Source organism: Mus musculus, chromosome 5 (genome assembly GCF_000001635.26).
Source record: "Mus musculus strain C57BL/6J chromosome 5, GRCm38.p6 C57BL/6J".
NCBI classification, from domain to species: Eukaryota; Metazoa; Chordata; class Mammalia; order Rodentia; family Muridae; genus Mus; species Mus musculus.
The window spans coordinates 92124749-92137866 of record NC_000071.6 but is presented as its reverse complement, the minus strand read 5'-3'; the positions used below and the strand labels follow the sequence as shown (position 1 = coordinate 92137866).

General features: G+C 45.5%; 1 protein-coding gene and 1 long non-coding RNA gene across 3 annotated transcripts in view; one reads left to right on the top strand and one right to left on the bottom strand.

The window, feature by feature from the left end:
* The first annotated feature begins 141 nt into the window (after positions 1 to 141).
* The window catches only part of G3bp2 (GTPase activating protein (SH3 domain) binding protein 2), an 85581-nt gene continuing 72604 nt past the window's right edge, over positions 142 to 13118 (top strand). For both annotated transcript variants that reach the window (NM_001359197.1, NM_001359195.1), the window contains exon 1: positions 142 to 315. The gene's annotated coding sequence lies outside the window, so the exon portion shown is untranslated. The remainder of the gene's footprint in view (positions 316 to 13118) is intronic.
* On the bottom strand, positions 8118 to 12749 carry LOC105246914. Its single transcript, XR_880427.2, has 2 exons — positions 9494 to 12749; positions 8118 to 8347 (listed from the first exon to the last, which is right to left on the bottom strand). It is a non-coding gene; the product is annotated as an uncharacterized LOC105246914 (long non-coding RNA).

The following is a 13118-nucleotide window of genomic DNA, read 5'->3' as shown; positions in this document are numbered from 1 at the left end:
AGGCAAAAGGGGAGAGGAGGGAGCCCCGGGCCGCAGGCCACGCCCACCTGCCCGGCCCCACAGGCCACGCCTACCAGCAGGCCTCCCACCACTTGGGCACGCCCCCTCCTCCTCCTTGCGCTGCTTGCTGCTGCTGGCCGCGGTCACCCACGTGGTCGCAGCCCTGCCCAGTCGGCTCCCGAGGCTCTGATTAGACTAGGAGCATCGGCTGGTAGGTGTTTTGTCGCCGAGAGCGGGACGGACTGCAAGCTGTCAAACCTGAGGGTTTATTTTTGTTGAGTCGAAAGTGAAATTTTCCTTTGGCCGGCGTGACAGGTAAGGGGGAGAAGGGTGTCCTGTCCCCTGGAAGATTCGTATGGTTCTTTCGGTTAAGCGGTACGAGCGAGGTGGCCTTTTGATCCTCGCAAATTGCATTTCTACCCAGGGCTTTGTTTGGTGGTAAAGGGGGTGCTAGAGACCCCTCATTCCACTACCACTCGAGGGCGCGTTTCTAAGTTCTTGCTCCTCAGCCCCGCTAAAAAGAATTCCTTGATCTAAACACCAGGTTCTCCGCTCATTTTCAAGTGTGAGAAGTAACCCCCTTCGTTTATCTCTAATAAGAGGTTGGAAATAAATTGTTCCATTGTGTCATTTTGGTAGCATAATGCCCCCCTTTTTAAAATTAATTCTTAATTTCTACGTTTTCAATGGTTTTAGCAAGCAGAATGTCATATTTCCAAATCGCTATACTTGTTCTTTCCAAATGAGGCTGCCAGGTACACATGGTTTTGCAAATTTCTTGACTCTGAAAGGGAGTCTAGTAAACCAACTGACTCATGCCTCTCTTGGTTTCAATTCCCCATAGGTCTCAGATGTGACGATTAAGACCTATGTCTCCCCCAGACTCCCTCTAAAAAGAAATCAGTATGCTTCCACGGTGTGCCCTAGCGTGCTCAGTAGTACCTCTACCCAAATAATCCCCTAGTCTGTAAGGAGGAATCCGAAGACTCCGGCTTTCCTCCTTCACCTGTCCAATGTTGAGTGTATGGTGTGCAGGAATATTTCTCAGATTCTTCCACACTGAGATTACAGCAGTAGGCTCCTAACTAGTTTGTCTACATCCAGCCCTGGCTTCCCACAGTACACCCTTGGGTGAGCCCAAGAGGAAGTATGTCAGTCCTCTTGTTAGAATCCTCCAGTGGTTCCCCGGTTTATATAATGACATCCAAACTCCTTAGTTTGGCAGACACACCTGTTAGGGTTGAAGCGCCAGTGTCCCTCAAATACTCAACATGTTTCTCTTGCTTTAGTATGCCCTTTCCCTCTTTGTGGGGCAGATTCCTGCTAGTTCCTTAAGCCTCCACTTCAGCGTCTCAGGAGAGAGTACCTTGAAATCAAGATGCAGATTCTTTGCGCTGTCACTTTGCCGCCGACACTGAATTCAAACTTGATAAGCCAAATCTGATGACCCGGCCATTTGTAAATCAGTTGCTAGTGTATTTACTAATCATGGAGTGATTTTGATGGATAGGTGAATAAATTGTTGAATGAACATGTGACTAGTATGCTAAGAGAGACGATCTGTTCTGCCCGTGAATGACAGAACACACACCATGCAGGCCGTAGTGATAGATAGTCCCAAGGTCGTAAGCCTGGACACAGAGCATGGTGGGATACTATTGCCAGGAATACTGTGTGCCACTATTGTCCTCTGCTTGACATTTTGCTTTAGACATTTTCCGTGGAGGCATTTTGTTGCATCCTAAAAAATGTAACCATTAAATTGTCACCAGTGACCAAGGAAAGCCTGCTAAGACCCTCACCTAGCATTCTCACCTTGCCCTGAGCCTGACCTCTCCTCTTCCCCAAGTCTCACTGTCCTACCTTAAGGGATGAGGCTCTGGTACGATCTGAGGGGGCTTGGAGACATCTCTGTTGTTTGGTAATGGAACACAGGACCTTGACATTGTTACAAAATTGTTTTAAGGGACAAACCTCGTTGAAATACCTTGTTTTAAACTTTGTTGGACACAGTAGTCATGACTTACGAGGAGGTGTCCATCATTTGACCTGTTTTATTCCCTAACATTGGGTCCTGGGCAGGAAGGACAGGACTGTGGGCAGGAAGGACTGAGAGATGGAAAGAAGGAAGGGCAGAGGGAAGGACTAAGGGACGGCCAGTTGAGTGCAGAAATGATGAGGGTGACCCACCACATTCCCTGGTCTCACAATCTCCGTTCTGTTCTGCTCACTTGAGTTTTGAGGTCTAAAAAGAGGCAGATAAAGTATAAACTCTTATTTATGCCCCAGGAAGGATCTGAGGGAACCCAAGCAGGGAGCAGCCATGAAGTGACTCCTTATTTAAGAAGAGGGTTACGTATTACTCCATCAACACTTTGATGTCTAGAAAGAGTTAAGGACAATGTCTTCCTGCTTGTGCTCTCAAGCCGTGTGGCAGAAGTCAAGAACATGGTAGTTGCTGAAGAACCACTTGTGGAAGCAAGAGAAGACAGGAGAAAGTTGTAACTGACTCTTGGAAGGATTCCGGGATGGTACCGTAAATGGTGTGTGGGTTTAGTAACATTTCCACAATCAGAAACTCCGAGTTGATGAGAGTAATTTCCCATTTCCTAAACTAAAACTGACCAAGAGCATCTACTAAAATTAATTATTTTGCAATCCATTTTGTTTTGTTGTTGTTGTTAAAACCAATTTCCTTCAGTGGCTGGGCTTGTCAAGCCTCTTTTTCTGCTTGAAAACTCAGCAAAAAGCATGAGCATCAGAGGGCTGGAGAGATGGCTCAGAGGTTAAGAGCACTGACTGCTCTTCCAGAGGTCCTGAGTTCAAACCCCAGCAACCACATGGTGGCTCATAACTACTCGTAATGAGGTCTGATGCCCTCTTCTGGTGCATCTGAAGACAGCTGCAGTGCACTTATGTATAATAATAAATAAATCTTAAAAAAGAATATGCATCATAGCATATGATTGTTTTATAGCTTGGAGGCAAGGAATTGTCTATGCCTTAGAGCAGAGCTTCTCAACCTTCCACATGCTGAGACCTTTTACTATAGTTCCTTGGGTTGTGGTGACCTCTCCCCCAACCATAGAATTATTTTTGATACTACTTCATAACTGTAATTTTGCTACTGTTATGAATTGTAAATATCTGATATTCAGGATATTTGATAATATGACACACGCACACACACCCGTGAAAAGGTTGGTTGACTCCGAAAGGGGACTTGACCCATAGTTTGAGAGCCACAGTCATCATCTGCGTTTGAAACACATCATATGCAGGTTTTGGAAGCACTCCTACTGGAAAAGCAGTGTCTCAAAACACCGTTAATTAGACTGTTTGTTACTATGCAGTCAACCCACCGATATACAACAAAATAAGTTGATGTTGAGGCTGCGGGGTCAAAGGTCAGGACTAATCAATAGCAATGTCAAGTACTTTACCGTTTTCTGCTAGGCTGTGTTCAGACTGCTTTGCATCAAAGAACCCTCCTGGGCTGCAGATGTCAGTCGATGTTAGAGGCTTGCTTAGAGCTAGAAGGCCGGCTCAGCAAATACAACTCAAGTTAGTGTAGTGCTTGCCAAATATGCATGGAGCCCTGGGTGTGATTTCCCTACTACCATATCACCTGGTGGAGGTGATGGTGGCGGGGAGGGGTGGGGGTGGGGGATCAGAAGTTCAAGGTACATAGCAAGTTAATTGGCACCCAACAGGAAAAAAAAAACCTACAAACAAACAAATCCTCCTACACATACAGAAAGTTTGCTTAGCATTTATGTGGCTGTGAATTCAATCTGCAGTATCATAATTTATATATATATACATACATATGTATACACACACACAATATTTTAGTTTATTGCTTGTTTGAATGCTTCGGGTTTTTTTTTGTTTTGTTTTCAAAGATTTGTTATATGAGTACACTGTGGCTGTCTTGAGACACACCAGAAGAGGACATCAGATCCCATTATAGATGGTTGTCAACCACCATGTGGTTGCTGGGAATTGAACTCAGGACCTCTGGAAGAACAGTCAGTGCTCTTAACCCCTGAGCCATCTCTCCAGCCCTGATTGTATTTTCTGAGGCAGGCTTTCATTCTCTGCGTAACTCAGGTTAGCTTTGAGTCCACGTCCTGAGTCCTGGACTTAACTGGTAAGTCCATCACACCTGACCCAATAATAATTGGCTTATCCACAGAGCACCTCAATGACACATCGTTCCTAACTCTGATGAGTGGTTTCCTGCAGGCAGAGGTGAGCACACGTTGGCAAAGCCTGCACCCCTGTGTGCTGGTACCCTTTCTCCGTAGCATCAACACTGTGGCCATACCTTAAGTTAAGTCTTGTCTGTATGTCCCTACACAATCTGCTGTGGACTTTGCGGCCGTATTTTTCCTGTTTGGGAAGTCTGCTTCTTCTGTTCACTTAGAGGCGTGTCTTCTGTGGGTGTCAACCATCCCTACCCTCTTTTAGGTCAGCTCAGATGTTACACAGGTGTTGCCTGACTCTTGGGAGCCCCTCACTGCCTCTCTCTGCAAGGCTTATGCTCTCTCTGTAGCTCCCGCAAGGCACAACCTGCCAAAATAAACGCACCAAGCTTAGCTTTTGTTAGTGGGTGTGATGGTTTGTATATGCTTGGCCCAGGGAGTGGTACTATTAGAAGGTGTGGCCCTGTTGGAGTAGGTGTGGCCTTGTTGGAGTAGGCGTGCCACTGTGGGTGTGGGCTTTAAGACTCTCACCCTAGCTGCCTGGAAGTCAGTATTCTGCTAGCAGCCTTCAGATGAAGATGTAAAACTCTCAGCGCCTCCTGTACCATGCCTTCCTGGATGCTGCCCTGTTCCCACCTTGATGACAATGGACTGAGCCTCTGAACCTGTAAGCCAACCCCAATTAAATGTCCTTATAAGACTTTTCTTAGTCATCGTAGCCATAAAACCCTAACTAAGACAGTGGGGAAATGTACATTTTAGTATTCATGAAATATAGTGTAATATGCCATGTATATTTCATCTTGTTATTGCCTGTTCCTCTCCAACTCCTAGAATTCTAACTCCATTAGAGCAAAGATTTCAGTCCTTTTGTAAGTTGTTTTTACCCCACTGTTTACCACAGTATCTGACCCATAGGGACAAAGAGTAGATTCCCATCGTGGACTTGTGTATAGAGCTGATTCTGTAGTTTGCTAAGCATGGCACAGCAGCGATATTAATTCAGGATCCTTAGATTTCTCTTTAGCCTTTTTTGTTTGTTTGTTTGCTTGCTTGTTTTGTTTTTTGAGACAGGGTTTCTCTGTGTAGCCCTGGCTGTCCTGGAACTCACTTTGTAGACCAGGCTGGCCTCAAACTCAGAAATCCACCTGCCTCTACCTCCCGAGTGCTAGGATTAAAGGTGTGCGCCACCACACCCGGCTTAATTTATTAGTTGGTTTTTTTTTTTTTTAAATAAAAAGCCTTATTTTTAAATTGTTACTTATGCATATGGGCGTTTTGTTTGTGAGTATGTCTGTATTCCACATCTTGCAGTGCCTTTGGTGGCCAGAAGGGGGCATGGGAACCTCTGGAACTGAATGACATGTGGGTGCTGGGAATCAAACCCTGGCCCCATGCAAAAGCATCCAATTCTCTCTCTCTCTCTCTCTCTCTCTCTCTCTCTCTCTCTCTTCCCCCCCCCTTTCCTACCCCTCCCAAATTCTGGGATTGTAGGTATACACTACCACTCCTCACTTGAAAATTTTATTAATATAATAAATTTTGTAATTTTGCTCATAGATATGTTGGTGACCTTCAATGATTAAATGAACAGTTAACCTTTATCAGAAGTAAATATAAACATCTGTGGGAGGAAGAACAACATTTTTTAGCATCAGATCTCGGTCCAGTTTCCCTGTGGTCTACACATCTTACTTTAATATCTACTACACCTGGGGACGGGCTGACAGCACAGCAGTTAAGAGCACTGACTGCCGCATTCCTGCAGAGGACCCAGGTTTGATCTCCCGCACCTACAATGAAAGCTCACAACTCCCCAAACTCCAGTTCTAGAGCATCAGATACCTTCTTCCGGCCTCTGCAGGTACCAGGCATGCATGTGATGCACAGACATTCGTGCAGGCAAAACACCCATGCACATAAAATAATTAAAGTTAAAAGAAAGGAAGGAAGGACGGATGCAGTTGCTCCTGACCGCTGACTGTTTCCCTTGTCCACCTTTCTATAGAATAATGATGTTCACAGTTCGAGTTGGGTCTTTCCACCTTAGTAAATTCTTTCTGGAATGCCCTCACAGCTAAGCCCAGAGGAATGTTGTATTCAACATTATTTCCATCATGTTGAGAGTCAGGTTTTATCATCATAGGTTGTAAACCCAGCGCTTAGGAGGTAGAGGCAGGAGGATCAGGAGATCAAGGCCAGCCTATGCAATCTCATAAATGTGAAGCCAGCCTGGGATACGTGAGACTCTGTCTCAAAACAAAGCAAAACAAAACATTAGCTGTCACACATTGCTGACCTGAAATATGCAGAAAAGGGTCTGCATGAAAGTTTCTTATCACTTATTGGTTACCCAGGCAGTTAAACATAAGCAATTGTATATTCATCCATATACAATTATGTGTGTGTAAATATAATACTGTTATGATGCTAATAGAGATTACATGGTATCCACTATTTTATATCTTTTCAACTTTGGTAGAGCTGGAGACTAAACCCAGAGTCCCAGCCATTCTAAGTACTCACTCCACTGAGACCACAGCCCGATTCTCTGTTTCATATAGCAATTGTTCTAGATCAGTCTAAAGGATGCGTCCTTTTTCTTTCTTAATCTGAGGCACTTTCCTTGAGACAGGGCTTCATGTATCCCAGGATGGCCTTAAATTTACTGTGTTATATGAGGCTGACTTTGAACTTCTGATCTTCTTGCATTTACCTCCCAAGTGCTGGGATTTCAGATGTGGGCCACTTAGCCCTTCCATATCTATGCAGTGGTGAGGACTGGACCTCCTTGTGCCAATATTCACCGTTTCCCTCAGCAGACTGAATCATTTGCTAGATTATTTTTGTTTGCTTGCTTGGGGGTCCTGGGGAGCACGTGTAGTGTAAAAGGTGTGTGTGGAGTTCAGAGAACAACTTTTGGGAGCTGGTTCTTTTCCTCCATCGTGCGGCTGCTGGGGACGGAACTCAGGACGTCATGCCTGGCAGCAGACACCTCTGCCTGCTGAGCTGTCTGTCTCCCAAGCCCCTTGCCAGGTTTTAAAATCTATATTATCATCATCGTTGTTATTACTACTACAATTATTTATGAGTGTGGGTCTTTTGCCTGCATGGGTGTCTGTGAACCATATGCATGCATTGCCTGAGGAGGCCAGAAGAGGGCGTCAGATCCCCTGGAACTGGAGTTACAGGTACTTGTGAGCCACCATGTGGGTGCTAGGAATCTAACTCGGCTCCTCTAAAAGAGCAGCAAGTGATCCTAACCACTGAGCCATCCCTCCCCACCTCAATGTATTTAAGAATGCCTTTTCAGCAGTTCCACTCGCACATCGCCTCAGTTCTGTGGCTTTGCAAAATAGTGGTAAATGATGCTGTTATTTGATGAATTTGTATTTCTGTTTTTTGGTTTTTTTTTTTTTCTGTCTGCAAGGAGATAAGACCTTTTAAAAAAAAATGCGACTTCCTAGTGCATATCTAAGTTTAAGAAAGTACTATAAAGAGAAGTGCTTACTTATGGAAATATCTAAATTAGGAATGCCAAACAATTTTTTGTTTGCATACTTTTCATTAATTTATTTTATGTATATGAGTACACTGTAGCTGTCTTCAGACATTCCAGAAGTGGGCATTGGACTCCATTACAGATGGTTGTGAGCCACCAAGTGGCTGCTGGGATTTGAACTCAGGACCTCTGGAAGAGCAGTCAGCTCTATTAAACCACTGAACCACCTCTCCAGCCCTACAAACTTTATTTTTTATTTTATTTTTTTTTTTAGAAAACTATTGAACAAGTTTGTGGGATCCAGGCTCTTGCACTTTGGCTTCTGTGAGGCATTTGGCCATCACCTCCTCACCTCTATTGCTCTCTCCTTCTCCCTGCTGCTGGCTGAACAGGCAGGTCCTAAGCAGTTAAGACAAGGGATTAACATGTTTATTGTCCCATCCCACAGCTAGGCCAAGCCTTTGAAGTTCTCATTGGCTGCTGCCAAGATTCCATGAAAGTATAAGATGATTGGTTATAGATAGAGCCCCAGCCCCTTCTCCAGCAAGCCTGGTTTACAGGGCAAGTTGCAGCTGTCTGTCTTTACTTGCTGGTGGCCCATGGAGGAGGTGGCAGGCAGAATATCAAGACTGCCTGTCTGTGGAGAACAGAATGTAGTCTGTCAAATTAGCCTGAGCTTCTGGGACCAGAAACTCCCAAAACTAGCCAGCCTACACCTTCAAAGTCCCGCCCCATCCCCATCCAACCCTTCCCTTTTGTGTGTGTGTGTGTGTGTGTGTGTGTGTGTGTGTGTGTGATACTGGGACTTAGACCAAGCATGCTAAACATGTTATTTCCCATTCAGCTACATTCCCACCCCACCCCCATTCTAGTTCTTTAATGGAGTTGATGATGGGGTGCCAATGCCATACGATTAGTGACTACACCCCCTAATTCCCCCCACCCCCCTCCCCGCCCCACCCCCGCCAAATAACCAGGAAAAGCTCAGCTGAATAACATGCAGGTGGAGGGAGACTCCGGAACTGTCAGAGTCAAGTACATTGAAGAAGAGAGTTGGGTGTAGATGTTGCTGCCAGCCACTCAGGAGGCTGTGGACAGTGGCGTGAGAGGTGGAAAAGCAAGAAGGATAGACAGGCAGAGAGAGGGGAGGCTTCCCTTCGGCCTCCCTTCTCTGCTGCATTAGCATATTGGTAGCATCCATTCCGTGGCTCTGCAAGTCCTTCAGCGGAGCATGCTGTTATTTAATCTGAGGAATTTTGTGTCACATTGCATTTCTATCTGAGTGGAAATAACTGGAGGCAGATGTGGCAGTTTGAATAAGAATGGCGCCCATAGTCTCATATTTGAATGCTTAGTCACTGAAGAGTGGCAACGTGAAGACACAAGGAGGAGCAGGAGGAGTGGCCTTTGAGTGGGCGTGGCCTTGCTAGAGGCGTGTCACTGTGGGGTAGATAGGCTTTGAGGTTTCAGAAGCCCATGCCAGGCCTGGCCTCTCCTCCTGTGGACCCGGAAGTAGCTCCCAGCTCTTGCTCTAGGACCTCCCTGGCTGCCACACTCAAATAAACGTTTTCTTTTCTAAGAGTTGCCTTGGTCATGATGTTTCTTCACAGAAATAGAGCACTGACTCAGCCAAGAGATAAAGAGTTAGACGAGCCCCCAACTTGCCCCACTCACCTCCTCTCCACCTATTAAACGTGGCTTTCTGAAACAGAGCCACAAAGTTTGTAAGACCCAAAGTGACCCTAGAAAAATCTACTAAGTATTTGTCTCTACTGTAAAATACCTGAGAAGCAGGCTGGCCAGATCACTCAGGAGGTAAAGGTGGTCTTGCCATCTGATGGTCCAGGCCTGGTGACTTGAGTTTCAGACCAAAGGGGAGAAGTGTCTCCACAGAGTTGTCCTTTTAGCCCAGCATGTTCATGGTGTCATGTGGGTACTGACGCACATACATCTTAATGTGTACATTAAAAAAACAAATAACCAGGAGTAGGGATACACACCTTCATTCCCAGTTCTGAGGAGGCAGGGGCGAGAGATATTTGTTGTAGGCCAGCCCGAGCTAAGGGATGTCCTGTCTCAAACAAGAAGACATCTGAGATCCAAACTCTCCATAGGTCATGGCAGCCATTCGCCTTCCTGAAAGGCTGCTAACTAGGTCTGGGCCTAGAATCTGGGCCAGAGCGAAATGAGGATTTCGGTATTAATTTGATGTGTACGGTTGACGTCAGGAACTTAAAGAATGTTCAGAATCCACACCATTTTAAACAAAGCCAGGCAGTGACATGATGAACAGAGCCCATATTAGCTCTTAACCACTGGCTAAGCATCGTGGGGTTGAGGCGTGGGGCACTGGGGAGGGACAAAGTCTTTTTCTCAAGAGCACAGTTTCAAAGCGGCAGGGTTTTGATGAAAACTGAAGTCTGTCTAAATTTAAAAAGAAAATGTGCCTGAAGCCCGTCTGTGAGGCAGCAGTAGGAAATCCAAACAGTCTCAGATGAGGCACATGGCGATGACCCACAGCAGGGCCAGAGGGATAGATTGGTCTGGCCGGCACTCAGTGTCTCGAAGCAGCTTCCCCTCTGCAGGCTAGAGCTTTTAGAAGCTCCCCCGGGCTGGAGCTCCCTGATGCAGCAGTTTGAGCTTTCTTTTGCCAGCTGGTAATGGTCCTTCCTATACTGCAGCCTTGCCCTCCATCTCCCAGTGAGCCGGTTTGCTCCTAGAACTTGTTACATGGTATCCTTACCCGTCCTGGAGGTAGACAGTCCCCGGAGCTGATTGAAACAGGGTCGGAGGGCAGGACTGGGAGAGGAGAGAAAGTGCCTGGTGTGAGATCCAAGAACCGGAGTGAAATTGCTGACTCACTTCTCTATCGAGCATCACCCACATAAATACAGTGACCACCCCACCCCACCCCCATGCTTAAAAATAGCTCACTGTACCAGCACACTGAAAAACAGATGTGCTTGATGTCTTGAATTATTGATTCAGCCAACCCTGGAGTCTCTCTCTGTCTTTTCGTCTCTGTGTGTCTCTCTGTGTGTCTCTCTGTGTGTCTCTCTGTGTGTCTCTCTCGGTCTCCACCCTACCCCCCACACCCCACAAGAGCTTTTCTCCTAAGTACTGCTCGCTTGAGACTACTAGGAAGTTCTTTTCCTGTTGCACAAAATGAGGCCTGCCTTTGACGTGGAATAGAGCAGAAAGGCACATTTTCTTTGCAAGTCTAGATGGTCTCTCTTGAAATCCTGCTGCATTAGAACTGGTCTTGAGAAAACCATCACAACCCCCTACCCCCACCCCCCAACCCACATGATGCTTAGTCAGGGTCTGGGAAGATGGCACAATGGTTAAGCAAACTTGCTTCTTCTCTTGCAGAGGACCCAGGTTCAGTTCCCAGCATGCACACAGAAGGTCACAACTCCAGTTCTGAGGCATCGGACACCATCTACGACCACCTTAGGCATGGCTTGTTCATAGTGCACATACATACATGTAGGCAAACACTCATGCAAGTATCATGCAAGTAAAATACACGTAAGTAAATTTTTTTTTTTAATTAAAAAGGTAGAACCAGGGTCTTACATATGCCGGACCAGTAATCAACCACTGAGCTACACCTATAGGGTAGATTACTTAACTTTGCTGCGTGTTTTGTGGTCCCTATGCACTGTAACAGAATACGGAAGAGTATCTCAGATAAGATACCTGGAAGTGGGCCACCCAGGGTGATGCCCTAGGATATCCTGTGGGCTCCAGGTTTGTCTGCCTGGCAGGTCTCCCAGCTCGATTTGTGACTCTTGCTGGCTCTTCTGTCTCCAGCATTACATTCTTCTTCTGGGCAGGAGAAAGGATAAAGATGGGGACCTGAGGGCTATTTGCAGATGACCTGATGGATAGCCAAGGAATCATATCCCTTAAATAAGAATTCATGCCAGGCATGGTGGCACACGCCTTTAATCCCAGCACTCGGGAAGCAGAGGCAGACGGATTTCTGAATTTGAGGCCAGCCTGGTCTACAAAGTGAGTTCCAGGACAGCCAGGGCTACACAGAGAAACCCTGTCTCAAAAAACCATAATAATAATAATAATAATAATAATAGCACTAACTGCTCCTCCAGAAATCCTGAGTTCAATTCCCAGCAACCACATGGTGGCTCACAACCATCTGTAACAGGATCTGGTACCCTCTTCTGGTGTGTGTGAAGAGAATGATAGTGTACTCATATACATAAAATAAATAAATAATTCTTAAAAGAATAATAAATAAATAAATAAATTTGTACATTAAAAAAAATCGGATGAGTACCCAAGAGAGTCTACCCACTGAGCCCCCCTATTCTTTCACCCTCTTAACCTTTTATTAATGAACTAATTTCAGAACCAAAGAGAGGCTGCAAAAGCTAATTAAAGAATTCCTTTATGCCCTTCACCCAGATCCTTCGAATGGAAGCATTCCTTAATCACTCCATTCTCTGCAAATATATGCATCTCCTGAAACATCCCTGGGGAATTTATTGGCATGCCCCCAAAGACTTCATCATCCAATTCCTAAAGATGAAACTGTTTCCTAAATAACACAGTGCTGTGAATAAAACCAAGAAATTAGCTTCGATATCGTGCTATTATCATTTTTTTATATAAATAAGGTTTTTCAAGACAGGGTTCTCTGTGTAGTCCTAGCTGTCATAGAACTTGATCTGTAGACCAAGCTGGCCTGAAACTCACAGAGATCTACCTGCCTCAGCCCCCCAAGTGCTGGGATTAAAGGCATGCGCTACCACTGCCCGGCCACTAAATACCTTTTTATGGGGGATTGTTGTTGTTGTTGTTGTTTTGGGTATTAAATGTTTCATTTATATGTTCTGTATCTTTAGTTATCAATTTCTTTCTTTCTCTCTCTCTCTCTCTCTCTCTCTCTCTCTCTCTCTCTTCCAAGAAAAGAATGTCATGGAGGGCTAAAAAACGGCTCGTTGGATTAGAGCTCTTGCTGCTTTGGTGGATGGACTGGGTTTGATTCCCAGCACCCACGTGGCAGCTCACAACCATCTGTTAACTCCAGTTCCAGGGAACCCACTGCTGCCTCTGGCCTCCATGGGCACCATGCACACATGTGGTACACATACATACATGCAGGCAAAGCACTCATACACCTAAAATAAAATAAAGACTAATTCTTTATGCTGGTGAGATGGCTCAGTGGTTAAAATACACACACTGCTGTTCCTGAGGACCAGAGTTCAGCTCCCAGCACCTCCGTCAGGTGATTTACAAACACCATTTGTAACTCCAGCTCTAGAGGATCTGATGCCTGTCTCTGGCTTCCTTGGACTCTTGCATTCACCTAAACACACGCATGCATTCATGCACGCACACATGCACACCTCTAATTAAAAAGTAAAATCTTTTTTAAA